Source organism: Oryctolagus cuniculus, chromosome 2, assembly GCF_964237555.1.
Source record: "Oryctolagus cuniculus chromosome 2, mOryCun1.1, whole genome shotgun sequence".
In the NCBI taxonomy this organism is placed as follows: Eukaryota; Metazoa; Chordata; class Mammalia; order Lagomorpha; family Leporidae; genus Oryctolagus; species Oryctolagus cuniculus.
Window position 1 is genome coordinate 147,134,112 of NC_091433.1, and position 13,992 is coordinate 147,148,103.

At 41.8% G+C, this 13,992-nt stretch overlaps 1 long non-coding RNA gene across 1 annotated transcript in view; it reads right to left on the reverse strand.

Moving 5' to 3' along the window:
- Positions 1 to 5,131: 5,131 nt before the first annotated feature.
- Positions 5,132 to 13,992, reverse strand: part of LOC138848617 (uncharacterized) — a 30,837-nt gene continuing 21,976 nt past the window's right edge. The window contains exons 2-3 of the long non-coding RNA XR_011386636.1: positions 5,412 to 5,527; positions 5,132 to 5,328 (exon numbers count right to left, since the gene is read on the reverse strand). This is a non-coding gene — a long non-coding RNA (uncharacterized lncRNA). The remainder of the gene's footprint in view (positions 5,329 to 5,411; positions 5,528 to 13,992) is intronic.

Sequence of the window (13,992 nt, forward strand, 5' to 3'; positions counted from 1 at the left end):
TATCTGAGGTTTTTCACCACAAACACCAAAGGTAACTAAGTGAGGTGATGGACACGTTAATTAGCATGATTATGGTTTTTATTTCACAATGGACACATACTACACACTACCATGTTTACATCTAAAATATAGTATATTTAATTTTTATGTGTTAGTTGTACCTTAATTAAAGAAGGAGGAGGAGGGGGAGGGGTGGAAGACGGAAGAGGAACAGAAAGAAGGGAAGAGGGAGGGGGAGGAGGAAGAGGCAGAGGGGTGGGGGTGGAGCAGCGGGGTTGGGGGAGAAGACGAGGTGATACCAAACTGCCTAAAACTATAGTTTCCGTGACTTTCCCCTACTCCTCCTGTTCTGTCTTCCCAGTGTTTGTTTACTTGTGATCTTTGGCTTACATATGTCAAATCAGACACTATGAAAAACAAGAAACATTTATTTTAAAGTTTTACTTTTTTATTACTATTTATTTGAAAGGCAGGGTGACACACAGAGAGGCAGAGCTATCATCCACTTGTTCACTTCCCAAATGCTGGCAACAACCAGGGCTGGACAAGGCCGAAGCCAGGAACTAGGAACTCTATCTTGGTGTTCCTTGTAGGTGGCAGGGACCCAAGTATCTGAGCCATCACCTGGTGTCACCCAGTGTGCACATTAGCAGGCAGATGGATTGGAAGTGGAGGTGGACCACCTGGATGTCGGGTGTGGATGTCCCAAGTGTTGTCTTAATTCCTGTGCCACAATGCCGCTCCTGAAAATAAGAAATATTAAAGCTCACTGGGTCTTATGATTTTGTAGCACATAAGCTTTGGTCCACTTCATGTTTTTACAGTAGATGGACTCATGTCAAACAGCTGACTTAAGAACTTTCTGGTTCTGAAGATTTTTATAAACAGATATAAGCTAACATTGGTCTAAAAAAAAAAGGTGCTAATATGACATAGCAGTGAATATCACAACCAAAATAGATTTCTCTGATTAGTGAGAATTCCAAATTAATTGAATTTGGAGCTGGGAAAAACAGCTTGTTTACACATTTAGTCACCATCTACAGGTAAGAAGCTCAGAGATTTTCCAGGTGAATGATGCCCCTGATAAATATATCTCTGTCTGTGGACAATAAAACGATTCAACAAATGCCATATGTGGTATTTAGCTCTCAAGGAGACCTACAGCCTAGTTGGAACACGTCCTATTTGTTGTGCCTACTGGAGGGTAGAATGAACAGATTGCTGGTAATAGCTCACCCCACCTAGTGTCTGCCAGACATGAAGTGCCAGGTCAAGCACTGTCCACGTGCAATGTGCACACCAGTATTTTTCCACTTTTCTCACTTACTAAGAGGAACTCTCTCAGTTACTTCAAAGAGGAACAATGAGAACAAACTCCAAGAACACTATCAAATTGTGATATTACCTCTGACTATCATACTATAATGACTAGTTTATAGTGGTGTTCATTTAAAAATAGAAAATGGTATCAGTTACAGTGTTCAGTGTTCATAACAGAAATCTTTGATGTAGTTCTTAATAGCTTTCTAGCATGAAATTCTATTATTAAATATGTTCTGAGAAAGGTTAGTATTGAAGCAAAATAGTTACTTTCTTATACGAAAGTGGTAATACCAAAATAGAGGAGGAACAGTGGAAAATAAAGTCAAAATTCTACTACTGACCTCGTTGGTTGCTGAAAATTGCACTTAAAGTAACAAAAATGCATACTGTTGAGTATACATGAATGATACAGCACTTTGTTATTTAAAGAGTGCTATGTGGACTTATAGAATCAGCATCTCTGAGAGCATGTAAAAAAATCCAAATTCTTTGGCCTATCCTAGATCCACTGGAATCAAAAATGCTGGGAGCTAGGACAAAATCTCTGCCTTCTAAGTCTTCCAAGTACTAAACTTTAACAGATGCCATTCTAATTACTTAGGAGCCCTCTTTAGATTGCTTGTGGTACTGCCCAAGCAATAGGACTTGAGAAAATAGAACAGCACAGGGGATTCTTGCAGCAATAAATCAATTTAGTAGACCCGCACTGTTGCAAAGACTTTCTTCATCTGTGTGCCAAACTTACCTATTGCTTGGGTTGAAACAGTCTCCAAACATTAGATGACTTAAAAAAGTCTCATTTTCCTAATCAGTTTTTTAAGTAATTAACAGTATAACCTAGAATGTTACTTTCGTTTTTAGAGCTCTATTGTCTATTTAAGCAATGCCATATAATGTACACAATACTATACTAAGTCATTTTTGCTCTATAACAAACTCTTCTCTAAAAATACATTTTTCTTTATATTATTTTTACACAAAATTAGGAGGCTTTAATTTGTCACTTAGTAGTAAGGTAAGTCTTTTTTTTTAAAGATTTATTTTATTTTTATTTGAAAGACAAAGTTACAGAGAGAAGTAGAGACAGAGAGAGAGGTCTTCCATCCGATGGTTTACTCCCCAGATGGCCGCAATGGCTGGAGCTACGCTGATCCAGAACCAGGAGCTTCTTCTGGATCTCCCATGTGGGCGCAGGGGCCCAAGGGCTTGGGCCATCCTCCACTGCTTCCCAGGCCATAGCAGAGAGTCGGATTGGAAGAGGAGCAGCCGGGACTAGAATCGGCACCCATATGGGATGTCGGCACCTCAGATCAGGGCTTTAACCTGCTGGGCCACAGTGCCGGCCCGGTAAGGTAAGTTTCTTTAACCAGGTATGCTAGCCAAAGTTGCCCGATTCATTCTTTATAGTTCATATATTGATTCAGTGATCAATAAGCATCAACAATTTATTTATTAAGTGTATACTACAATCAATATGTCTATGTAAAGTAACCTAAAAGGTAATCTTCATTTAATATCTGGTTAAAGAGAAAATACAAACTTCCAAAAATGAATGGCAGTACCAGATAATAACACAAGAGATAGCCCTAAGGACTATATGTTTATAAGTAAGGGGAAGACTTCACTGAAAAGGAACAGATCATTGGAATGAATACATCTAGGAAGGCTTTTTTCTGTTCCTTCACTGAGATGTGTTTAAGAAGTATTTTCTCTTGGGGCTGGCGCTGTGGCCTAGTGGGTAAAGCCACCGCCTGCAGTGCCGGCATCCCATATGGGCACTGGGTCAAGTCCAGGCTGTTCCACTTTCAATCCAGCTCTCTGTTATGGCCTGGGAAAGCAGTAGCCATCTGGGGAGTGAACCAGCAGATGTAAAACTTTCTCTCTCTCTGCCTCTCTGTAACTCTGCCTTTCAAATAAATACATAATTAAAAAAGAGAAAGAGAGAGAAAAAAAAAAGAAGAATTCTCTCCAGGAGAGGTCCTGTGCTGGTGCTGAAGAGATGTGGAACTCAGCTTAGGCATCTGAGAAAGGCAATGCAAATGACAGGAAGAGAACAAACAAAAGCACAGCATGAGAAGTTTACATAGCAAATCTCAACAGCTTTACTTGTGTATCTCCAAGGCAACCTGGACTCATGACTGACCACTGACCAACCCCTGGGTATGTGACCCTAGGAAAGTTCCTTTACATTAATGTTGATGAGTTTGTTGTTTGCACCTAGAGCAATGGTCTACACCTTACCAGCTTGTCAGAATTGCTTCGTGTAGGGGCTGGCCATGTGGCGTCAGTAAGTTAAGCATCTGCCTGCAGCTCCAGCATCCTATATGGTTGCTGGTTCGAGTGCCAGCTGCTCCACTTCTGATCCAGCTCCCTACTAATGTGTCTGGGAAAGCAGCAGAAGATGATTCAAGCACTTGGGGCCCTGCCCCCACATGGAAGACCTGGGAAAAGCTCCTGGCTTCGGAGCAGCCTAGATCTGGCCATTGCAGTCATTTGGGAAGTGAAGCAGCGAATGGAAGATCTCTCCATCTCTCTCTCTCTTTGTCTTTCCCTCTCTTTCTATAATTCTGCCTTTCAAATAAATCTTATAAAAAATTGTTTTGTGTAAACAAATACCAAGATGATGATGTTAGGGTCTCAAGTTTCAGCTCCCATAGGTAGGAGAATGTGCCATGGTGACCAAACCTCCATAAAAGTCTTCTACCGTAAGACTTGAACTAGTTGAGACATACTGTGCATGTCCTATACCAGAGAGGAAGTATGCCTTGTGTGGCTCTGAGTAGGAAAGAACTTGAAAGCCTGTATCTGACCTCCCTGAATTCCACTTGAGACTCCTGTTGCTTTGGCTTTCTACCTTTTGTTGTAATAAACCTTAGCCGTGAGTGTACACTGATATTGAGTCTTATGAGTCCCTCAAGTCAATCCAAGGTGGTCGTGAGGCCCCTGAAACATATGGCGTGTGGCAAGATGAAATATGCCCATGAATTTTTTTTGACAGAACCAAATAAATATTTAAATTTGGCAGGAAAAGTTAACTCTTGATTGCTGAATCTAGGTACAAAGTATGTGCTGGTAATAATTGTATTATTCTTTAAAGTTTCCTGTAGGTTTGAAATTTTTCAAAGTACAAATTTATGGACAATTGAACTGTGCTGGGTAAATAGAACTCAAGAAATGTTAGCAACTAAAAAGCCAATTATCATATGTATGTATAGACATATATGTGTATGCAATCGTAGAATTTTATGTCATCTTAAAGAACAGTTTTACACTTCACTGTTTAATCAAATCTGTCCATCTTTTCTTGTTTTTTTTTTTTTTTTTTTTTTTTTGCATGTAGTTTTACCATTACTTTTTGATATTAAACTCCTCCGTAGGACAGATGGGGGCCCTGCCTCCCTAGGCTGGAACTGGGCATGAGATTGTGGTGAACAGAGCCAAGATAATAATTACCAGGTCAGTTTCCTATGGAGTTTCTGGGTCACTAGTGCCAAGACCAATAGGCTGGGGTCAAAATGCCAAATTCAGACAGGACAATGAGAAGAGGAAGCCCTAGTTCAAAGTTGATTGATCTAACAGAGAAGGCAATGCAAACAAAGTTCAAACGGAGGTGGGGTGGGGAGACAGACAAGCCAGGAGCATGATCCCTTAGAAAAAATTGGAGATAGAAGCACTTTTTTTAAAAAACTGTTTCCTGCCACAGCTGATGAAAGGAAGTTGGTCCTAAAGTAAATGATATAGTTGAGTAGTGAACACTTAGAAACTGACAGAGTTCTCCCCCAAATAAGACTGAATAAGTATTCACTTATATTTCTTCTTTTTTTTATTGTTGACAGTTGGCATTTCATTCTTGAATCTCTTTGATTAGAGAATCACAGGCTTTATATCGAAGATATTAGTTTATGTTGCACTAGCTTGTTCAAGTTTTATTAATAGGATATACACAGTGGTCAAGAACATCAATTCTGGAGTCAGTTTGAGTCCAAATCTTGGCTGCAGCACCTAAAAAATAATTAGACACATTACTTAACGTCTTGATATCTCACTTTCTTATTTTATGAAATACAGATGAAAATATTCCTTACCTTCAGCTACTGGACTGTCAGTAAGAATAAATATATCTGGTGTTCAGATCTTGCTTTATAAATGCAATTTTCCAAAAGAAAACAAGGAATCCTTGAAGAAATGGCTGGTCCCAGAGCTAGAAGGGGGAAAGAGCAGAATGAGCCCGGAACCTCTTGTAAGGCCAAAAATTTAGTGCTCAAAAAATGATAGGCACATGTTGGATGAACAAAGGAGCCAGTCTGGAAGTATCCCAAGCCAAATCTGTGACAATTCAAGCAACAAAATAAATATAATAGTAATAGGTTGTAATCCTCAAAATAAAACAACCACCCATAAATCGAGAAGTGATAAAAATTGAATAAATAACTATTAGAGTGGGGAAGATTTTTCCTCACAATAGAATTCCAAATCACAAATGTTGAAGAAGTGATAGAAATAGAAAATCACCATTTCCCAGACACCACAGTGAAAACTGCTTCAGCAAGAGAGAGGGCATTTAGCCCATTGGTTGAGATGCCCGTGTCCCATATTGGAGTACCTGTTTTGGTTCCTGGCTCCAGTTTCCAACCAATGTGGATCCTAGGAAAGAAGTCGTGATGGCTCATTGGGATACCCAGATGGATTCCTGATTCCTCGCTCTGGCCATTACAGTCATTTGGAGAGTGAACCGGTGAGTGGGGGTGCACACACTCTCGTTTTAAAAATTGTTTCAGAGGCTGGTGCTGTGGCCTAGTGGGTTAAAGCCACCACGTGCAGTGCCGGCATCTCACATGGGCAACGGTTCAAGTCCCGGCTGCTCCACTTTCGATCCAGCTCTCTCCTATGGCCTGGGAAAGCAGTAGAAAAGGGCCCAGGTCTTTGGGCCCCTGCACCCGTCCTGGAGACCTGGAAGAAGCTCCTGGCTCCTGGCTTCAGATAGGCGCAGCTCCAGCCATTGCGGTCAACTGGGCAGTGAATCAGCGGATGGAAGACCTCTCTCTCTCTTTGCCTCTCCTCTTTCTGTGTAACCCTGACTTTCAATTAAATAAATAAATCTTTTAAAATATTGTTTCAGGCAAACGTCATTAATGCTATTATCTCACTAAAAAAGCCTTCTAATCCTTTCTCCCTCTCCATGCCTTCAGGAACTCCTAGAACCCGAATGTTGGGTTTTTTAATAGTATCCTGTAGATTTCCCACAATATTTTTTAGATTTCTAATTTCCTCTTCTTTTCTTTGGTTTGACTGTATCCTTTCCTGTTCTCTGTCTTCTAAATCTGATATTCTCTCTTCTGCTTCACCCATTCTGTTTTTAAGGCTCTCTAATGTGTTTGTCATTTGATCTATTGAATTCTTCATTTCATTATGATTTCTCGTCACTATCACAGTTTCATGTTCTACTAGTTGTTTCTTTTCATTTTGATTCCTCCTTAATATTTCATTTTCGCGAGAAAGATTTTGTATCTTGTCCATTAAGGATTTCTGTAGTTCAAGAATTTGTTTTTGAGAACTTCTTAATGTTCTTATCAATTTTTTGAGATCCGCTTCTTGCATTTCTTCTATCTCATCATCTTCATAATCTTGAATTGGGGTGTCTTTTTCATTTGGGGGCATCATAGTGTCTTCCTTGTTCTTACTACCTTGGTTTTTGCATTTGTTGTTTGGCATATTGGAGATATTCTTTGGTTTCTTCACTGTGGTGTTTTTTCTTGTTATACTATGACTCTAGATTAAGTGGACTGTTTTTGATGGAGTCTTAGAGGCTTGAGATGGGTGTGGCCTGAGAGCTCTGTTTGGTTCCTCAGGGTTAAGGGTGTGCAAAAGGTGACACTCCCAGGTTAGGCGTGGTAAATCTCTCTTTCTTTCTTTCTTTCTTTATTTCTTTTTTTGATTCAAAAGGGAAGTAATTCCACACAGCTGAACAGAATTGGAGGTAGTTAGCAGGCAAATAATATACCCACAGGAGCCAGAGATTGGAAGCTCTTTCCCAAGGACCACACAGGGAATCTGTTCTGCCCTCAGTGTGGGCTCAAATTCTCCTGCAGTCTTCCACTGGGTTGCCTAGGTTACCGAATTGTAGTGTCTCTGGAGAGTACTCATGTGAATTCCGTGAGTTCTCTCCCCCACCGTCTCTTTTTTCACAGTCTCAGTTCAGTAGTACCACAGCTTCATCCTAATCTCCTGTTAATTCATCCCCCCACCCAGAGTTAGGTTTTTCTGCTAGGCTCAGGGCCAGTGCAGACCTGAGGTCGCCCTGCTTATGACATATGTCCAAGATGGCGCCTGCTCTTTGTCTTGCTTGCCTTTGAGAGGTGAGCAGAGAGAGAAAAACTTGTGTCTGTATCGGTCACTTTTTTTCCTCTCTCTCTCTTCTAGTTAGCCTGGTGAACTTTTCCCCATGGGGTTGTTCCTTCTAGTCTCCTCTTTCCGAAGCTTGCCTGCCAGTGTCTCAGGCTACTGAGGTTCGGCTCACCTCGCATTCCAGCGCTGGTGTGTTGAGTCTGCTGCTGGTGTCCCAAACTGTGGGCTCCCATGCTCTCCACGCAGGACCACTGTGAATCACTAGTTCCAGAAGAGTTTCCTCTGCTGTTTCTTCCCCTACTCTTCCTTGAACCTGCAGAGTATCTCCACTTTTATTAAACTGTCTCTCCCCGGACTATCAGTGTGCTCCCTTCCTATTCCGCCATCTTGCCGCTCCCCAAACGTCATTAATGAATGCTAAAATTAATGAGCTAATGTATAGAGAAATTGGGCTTTTACAAAGTGTTAAAGTACTAGTCCAGAAGATACTAGCTAATAGCAAAGAGAAAAATAATATTATATTAGAGATACCTGGCAGACACCATCTTAACCAAGAGATCAAGTTAATATTACCAGTCAGTAGGCAGATCAAGTGCCTTCTGGTGTATTACACTGACAATATCCATCAAAAAATGTAATTTGATTTTTTTTTTTTTTTGACAGGCAGAGTGGATAGTGAGAGAGAGAGACAGAGAGAAAGGTCTTCCTTTTGCCGTTGGTTCACCCTCCAATGGCCGCCATGGCTGGTGCACTGCAGCCAGCGCACCGCACTGATCAGAAGGCAGGAGCCAGGTGCTTCTCCTGGTCTCCCATGGGGTGCAGAGCCCAAGCACTTGGGCCATCCTCACTGCACTCCCGGGCCATAGCAGAGAGCTGGCCTGGAAGAGGGGCAACCAGGAAAGAATCCGGTGCCCCGACCGGGACTAGAACCCAGTGTGCCGGCGCCACTAGGTGGAGGATTAGCCTAGTGAGCCGCGGCGCCGGCCTGATTTTAATCAGGAAGAAACATCAGAAACCAAAAATGGAGGCCAGCTCTACAGTGTAATGGGTAAAGTCGCCTTCTGTGGTGCAGGCACTCCTTATGGACATTGGTTCGTGTCCCAGCTCTTCTATTTCCGATCCAGCTCCCAGCTAATGTGCCTGGGAGGGAAGTAGAGGATGGCCCAAGTTCTTGAGGGCTCCTGCACCCGTGTGGGAGACCTGGAGGAAGCTCTTGGCTCCTGGCTTCAGACAGGCCTAATTCCAGCTGTTGTGGCCACTTGGGAAGTGAAACAGCAGGTGGAAAATCTCTCTCTCTCTCTCTCTCTGTTTTTTCCCCCTTTCTCTGTAACTCTGCCTTTCAAATAAATACATGAATCTTAAAAAAAAAAAAAAGAGGGACATTCTACAAAATTATTGGCAAGCATTGTGCAGAGGTGTCAAAGTCATGAAAGACAAAGGAAGATTAAACCACTTTTGCAGATTACGTTTATGGAACTTGGGTGACAAGAATATAGGAATTCTTTACACTATTTTTACAACTCCTGTGTAAATCTGAAATTATTTCACAATGAATAGCTAAATACACACACAAATTGGTACTTCAAAAAATGTAATGGAGGGGCCGGCGCTGTGGCTCACTTGGTTAATCCTCCACCTGCGGCACCTGCATCCTATATGGACGCCGGTGCTAGTACTGGCTTCTCCTCTTCCAATCCAGCTCTCTGCTGTGACCTGGGAAAACAGTATAAGATGGCTGAGGCCCTTCAGCCCCTGTACCCATGTGGGAAACCTGGAAGAAGCTCCTGGCTCCTGGCTTCGGATTGGCACAGCTCTGACCATTGTGGCCATTGGGGAGTGAACCAACAGACAGAAGACCTTTCTCTCTGTTTCCCCCTCTCACTGTCTGTAACTCTACCTCTCAAATAAATAAAATATTTTTTTTAAAATTTAATGGAAAATAGAATTAAAATTTATTTTGGGGAGAGCGGTGCTGTGGCGAACTAGGTAAAGCCGCCGCTTGCAGTGCTGGCATCCCATATGGGTGCCTGTTCAAGTCCCGGCTGTTCCACTTCTGATCCAACTTTCTGTTACGGCTTGGGAAAACAGTAGAAGATGGCCGAGGTCCTTCAGCCCCTGCACCCATGTGGGAGACCTGGAAGAAGCTCCTGGCTCCTGGCTTCAGATCGGCACAGTTCCAGCCATTGTACTCAACTGGGGAGTGAACCAACGGATGGAAGACCTTTCTCTCTCTCCCTCTCTGCCTCTTTGTAACTCTGTTTTTCAAATAAATAGATAAATATTTTAAAAAATTATTTTGGTACAAAAAGATTTTGAAATCCATACATAATTTTTTCGTGATATGCCTCTTATCTTTTCCATGAATCTTTAAAAAGTATCCATCTCGGGGCCAGCGCTGTGGCGCAGCAGGTAAAGCCGCCACCTGCAATGCTGGCATCCCATATGGATGCCTGCTTGAGTCCTGGCTGCTCCTCTTCTGATCCAGCTCTCTGCTATGGTCTGGGAAAACAGTAGAAGGTGGCCCAAGTCCTTGGGCCCCTGCATCCACGTGGGAGGCCTGGAAATGAAGAAACTCCTGGTTCCTGGCTTCAGATCAGCCCAGTTCTGGCTGTTGTGTCCATCTGAGGAGTGAACCAGTAGATAGAAGACCTCTCTTTCTGCCTCTGCCTCTCTGTAACTCTGCCTTTCAAATAAATAAATAAATCTTTTTTTAAAAAAAAGCATCCTTGTATACAGACACACTTCTAGTATATGCATATTTTCCTGTTCATAAAAATATTTCCAGGCTTTCCTGGATATGTTTTAGCAATAGACAGAGAAATTTGGTTTGTTTTATTTTACAGATATGGGATTGCATTACACACAGCTCTTTTTCATTTGCACTCAACTTACTGTATAGATTCTTTTTGCATGTTGGCTTAGTTCACAATGGTCCGACTTGCTTCCTCCTTCTTACAGATGCACCCCAGACAACCATATCTCTGTTAGATGACTTTGTGGCTTGGTCACAGGTAGTCAGATCACTTGTGGACAGATGACCCAGCCAGGTCCATAAGAGTCTTTCTATGAGGAATTTGAAATTGAAGCCATAATATTCTGATTCAGTCTGAGCTATCTCCTGAGTGAAGGAAATTTTAAAACTTCAAAGCTGGGGTACAACTGTAACCTGATGTGTGAACTGAATATCAGAGGTGGTTGCTAGGCAGAAAGATGAGAATTAAACAGAGAAGCGGGGACAAGATATGAGAAGGCATTTCCTGTGTTTTTTTGGTAGCTAATCATTTTCTTCTCCTATGCCCTTTCTGAGGTAATTCCGCCTTGGGATTCCACAAGACACATTTGAATTGTGATAAATTCTCCTTCAAGACTCAAACTAGCTTTCAAGAATCAGAACCTGCTAACTAAATACTGACGAATTGAAAAGTCAAATGGACACTATGAGAAACAGTGACTTGATCAGCTCTTGTCCTGACTATTGATGTACAAGGATGCTTTATCCACTTTAGTATTTTTTTTTGTTCTAGTACTATTGGTTGAACTCTGTAATTAACACACAATTATTCTTAGGTGTTTAAATTTTAACTGAAAAGTGATCCCTGTTAGGAATCTGGAAAACATTATGCTGAGTGAAATAAGCCAGTCCTCAAGGGACAAATATCATATGTTCTCCCTGATCGGTGACAACTAACTGAGCACCAAAAAGGAAACCTGTTAAAGTGAAATGAACACTAAGAAATGGTGACTTGATCAGCCCGTGCCCTGACTGTTGATGAACAACTTAATACGTTATCCCTCTTAGTAATTTTTTTGTTTGTTCTACTTAATACTTTTGGTTGAATTCTGTAATCAATACACAGTTATTCTTAAGTGTTGAAATTTAACTGAAAAATGATCGCTGTTAAATATAAGAGTGGGAATAAGAGAGGGAAGAGATGTACAATTTGGGACATGCTCAAGCTGACTTGCCCCAAACGGTAGAGTTAGAAACATACCAGGGGATTCCAATTCAATCCCATCAAGGTGGCAAGTACCAATGCCATCTCACTAGTCCAAGTGATCAATTTCTGTTCACAATTGATCATAATGATAGGACTAAGAGCCAAAGGGATCACATAAACAAGACTAGTGTCTGCAAATACTAACTGATAGGATAAAAAAGGGAGAAAACGATCCAACATGGGAAGCGAGATACACAGCAGACTCATAGAATGGCAGATGTCCTAAACAGCACTCTGGCCTCAGAATCAGCCCTTAAGGCATGCGGATCCAGCTGAAAAGCCCATGAGAGTATTTCAGGCATGGAAAGCCAAGACAATCTGGGGGAAAAAAAAGAAAAAACTAAATGAAAGATCTCTGTGAGTGAGATCCCAGTGGAAAGAATAGGTCATCAAAGAAGGAGGTACCTTTCTCTGAAGGGAGGAGAGAACTTCCACTTTGACTACGACCTTGTCTGAATATGATCAGAGTGAACTCACAAGGCTTCCATAGCCTTGGCAACTCATGACAAGAGCCTAGGGTGATTACTGATGCCATAAACAAGAGTGTCAATTTGTTAAGTCAACAACAGGAGTCACTGTGCACTTACTCCTCATGTAGGATCTCTGTCCTTAATGTGCTGTACATTGTGATTTAATGCTATAACTAGGACTCAAACAGTATTTTTCACTCTGTGTTTCTATGTGGGTGCAAACTGTTGAAACCTTTACTTAATATATGCTAAACTGATCTTCTGTATATAAAGAGAATTGAAAATCTCGATGTGAATGGAAGGGGAGAGGGAGCGGGAAAGGGGAGGGTTGCGGGTGGGAGGGAAGTTGGGGGGGGGGAAGTCATTGTAATCCATAAGCTGTACTTTGGAAATTTATATTCATTAAATGAAAGTTAAAAGAAGAAAACATTAATGCGGCCCAGAGGTAGCAACTGCAGGAAGCAGAGATCTCTCTTACCTTTAGGATGAAACAAAGGAATGCGGTTGACAGTTTTAAAATCGAATACTTGGGGGCTCGTGTTGTGGCATAGTGGGTAAGGCTGCTGTCAGCGCCCATATGGACATCGGTTTTTGTCCTGGCTGCTGCACCTTTGATCCAGCTCCCAGCTAATGGCCTGGGAAAGTAGGGGAAGATGGCCCAAGTGCTTGGGCTCCTGCCACTCATGTGGGAGACTTGGAGTTTCAGGCTCCTGCCCTGCCCTGGCCATTAGGGCCATTTGGGGAGTGAACCAGTGAATGGAAGACCTCTCTCTCTCTCTCTTTCTCTCTCTCTGTCTCTGTAACTCTGCCTTTCAAATAAATAAATAAATCTTGGGGGAAAAAACTTGAAAACTTGGAAGAGAACCTAAGAAGAAATACTTAGAGTACTACAGCCCCAGCATCACAAAAGCAGACTATGAAAATGTGAAAAGCTTGGTTTGAAGCAGAGAGAAAAACAACCTAACTATTAAGCTATCTCTGTTACTTACAAACAAAGAGTTGTGATTCAAAAAATAACACTATACGAAAATTTTGCATGACAGCATATCAGTTCTCCAAGACAAGATTGGGAAGGTGAACAGGCCTGTTAACGCCCATGAAATCACTTGGTCTGGCCCTGCCAAAGCATCCACAGGTGGGACTTGAAATCCAATACATCTGTAGCAGGCTAATTTTTAAGCTGATACTTTTGTATGGACCATGAATGATGTTATAAATAAATATCCAAATGGCCCTTGGCAGAAAACGGTTCCATAACCCTCCTCCAGGATGATTTAAAATGCATTTTATGCATGTGCTGCAATGATTCACAGCACTCTGCTTTAAAGTCTTTCAACTGCTTTTAGTTCTTTACCATTATGTGCAACACTGAAAGGAACAGCCTTCCATGTCGTTCATTGGACATATGTACATCTTCATGCACATCTTTTCTTCTCTGAGTAAATTCTTAGACCTTCAGAATAAAAACTATGCACATTAAAAAAAAAAAAAAAAACTTTGACCTTTAAGAATTTTCAAATCTGGAGCTGGTCATGTGGCTCAGCACATTAAGCCACCACTTGTGGCGCTGGCATTCCATATCATCAGTGCCCATTCAAGTCGCAGCTGCTCTACTTCCTCTGAACCAGCTCCCTGCTAATGAGTCTGGAAAGGCAACAAAAGATGGCCCAAGTGACCCTGCCACCCATGTGGGAGACCCAGGTGGAGTTTCATGTTCTTGGCTTTAGCATGCCCCAGGTCTGGGCACTTGGGGAGTAAACCAGAGGATGAAAGACCTCTTCCTCTCCCTGCCCCCGTCTCGCTCCCTCTATCTGTCAGTCTTTCAAATAAATAAATCTTTAAAAAATTTTTGA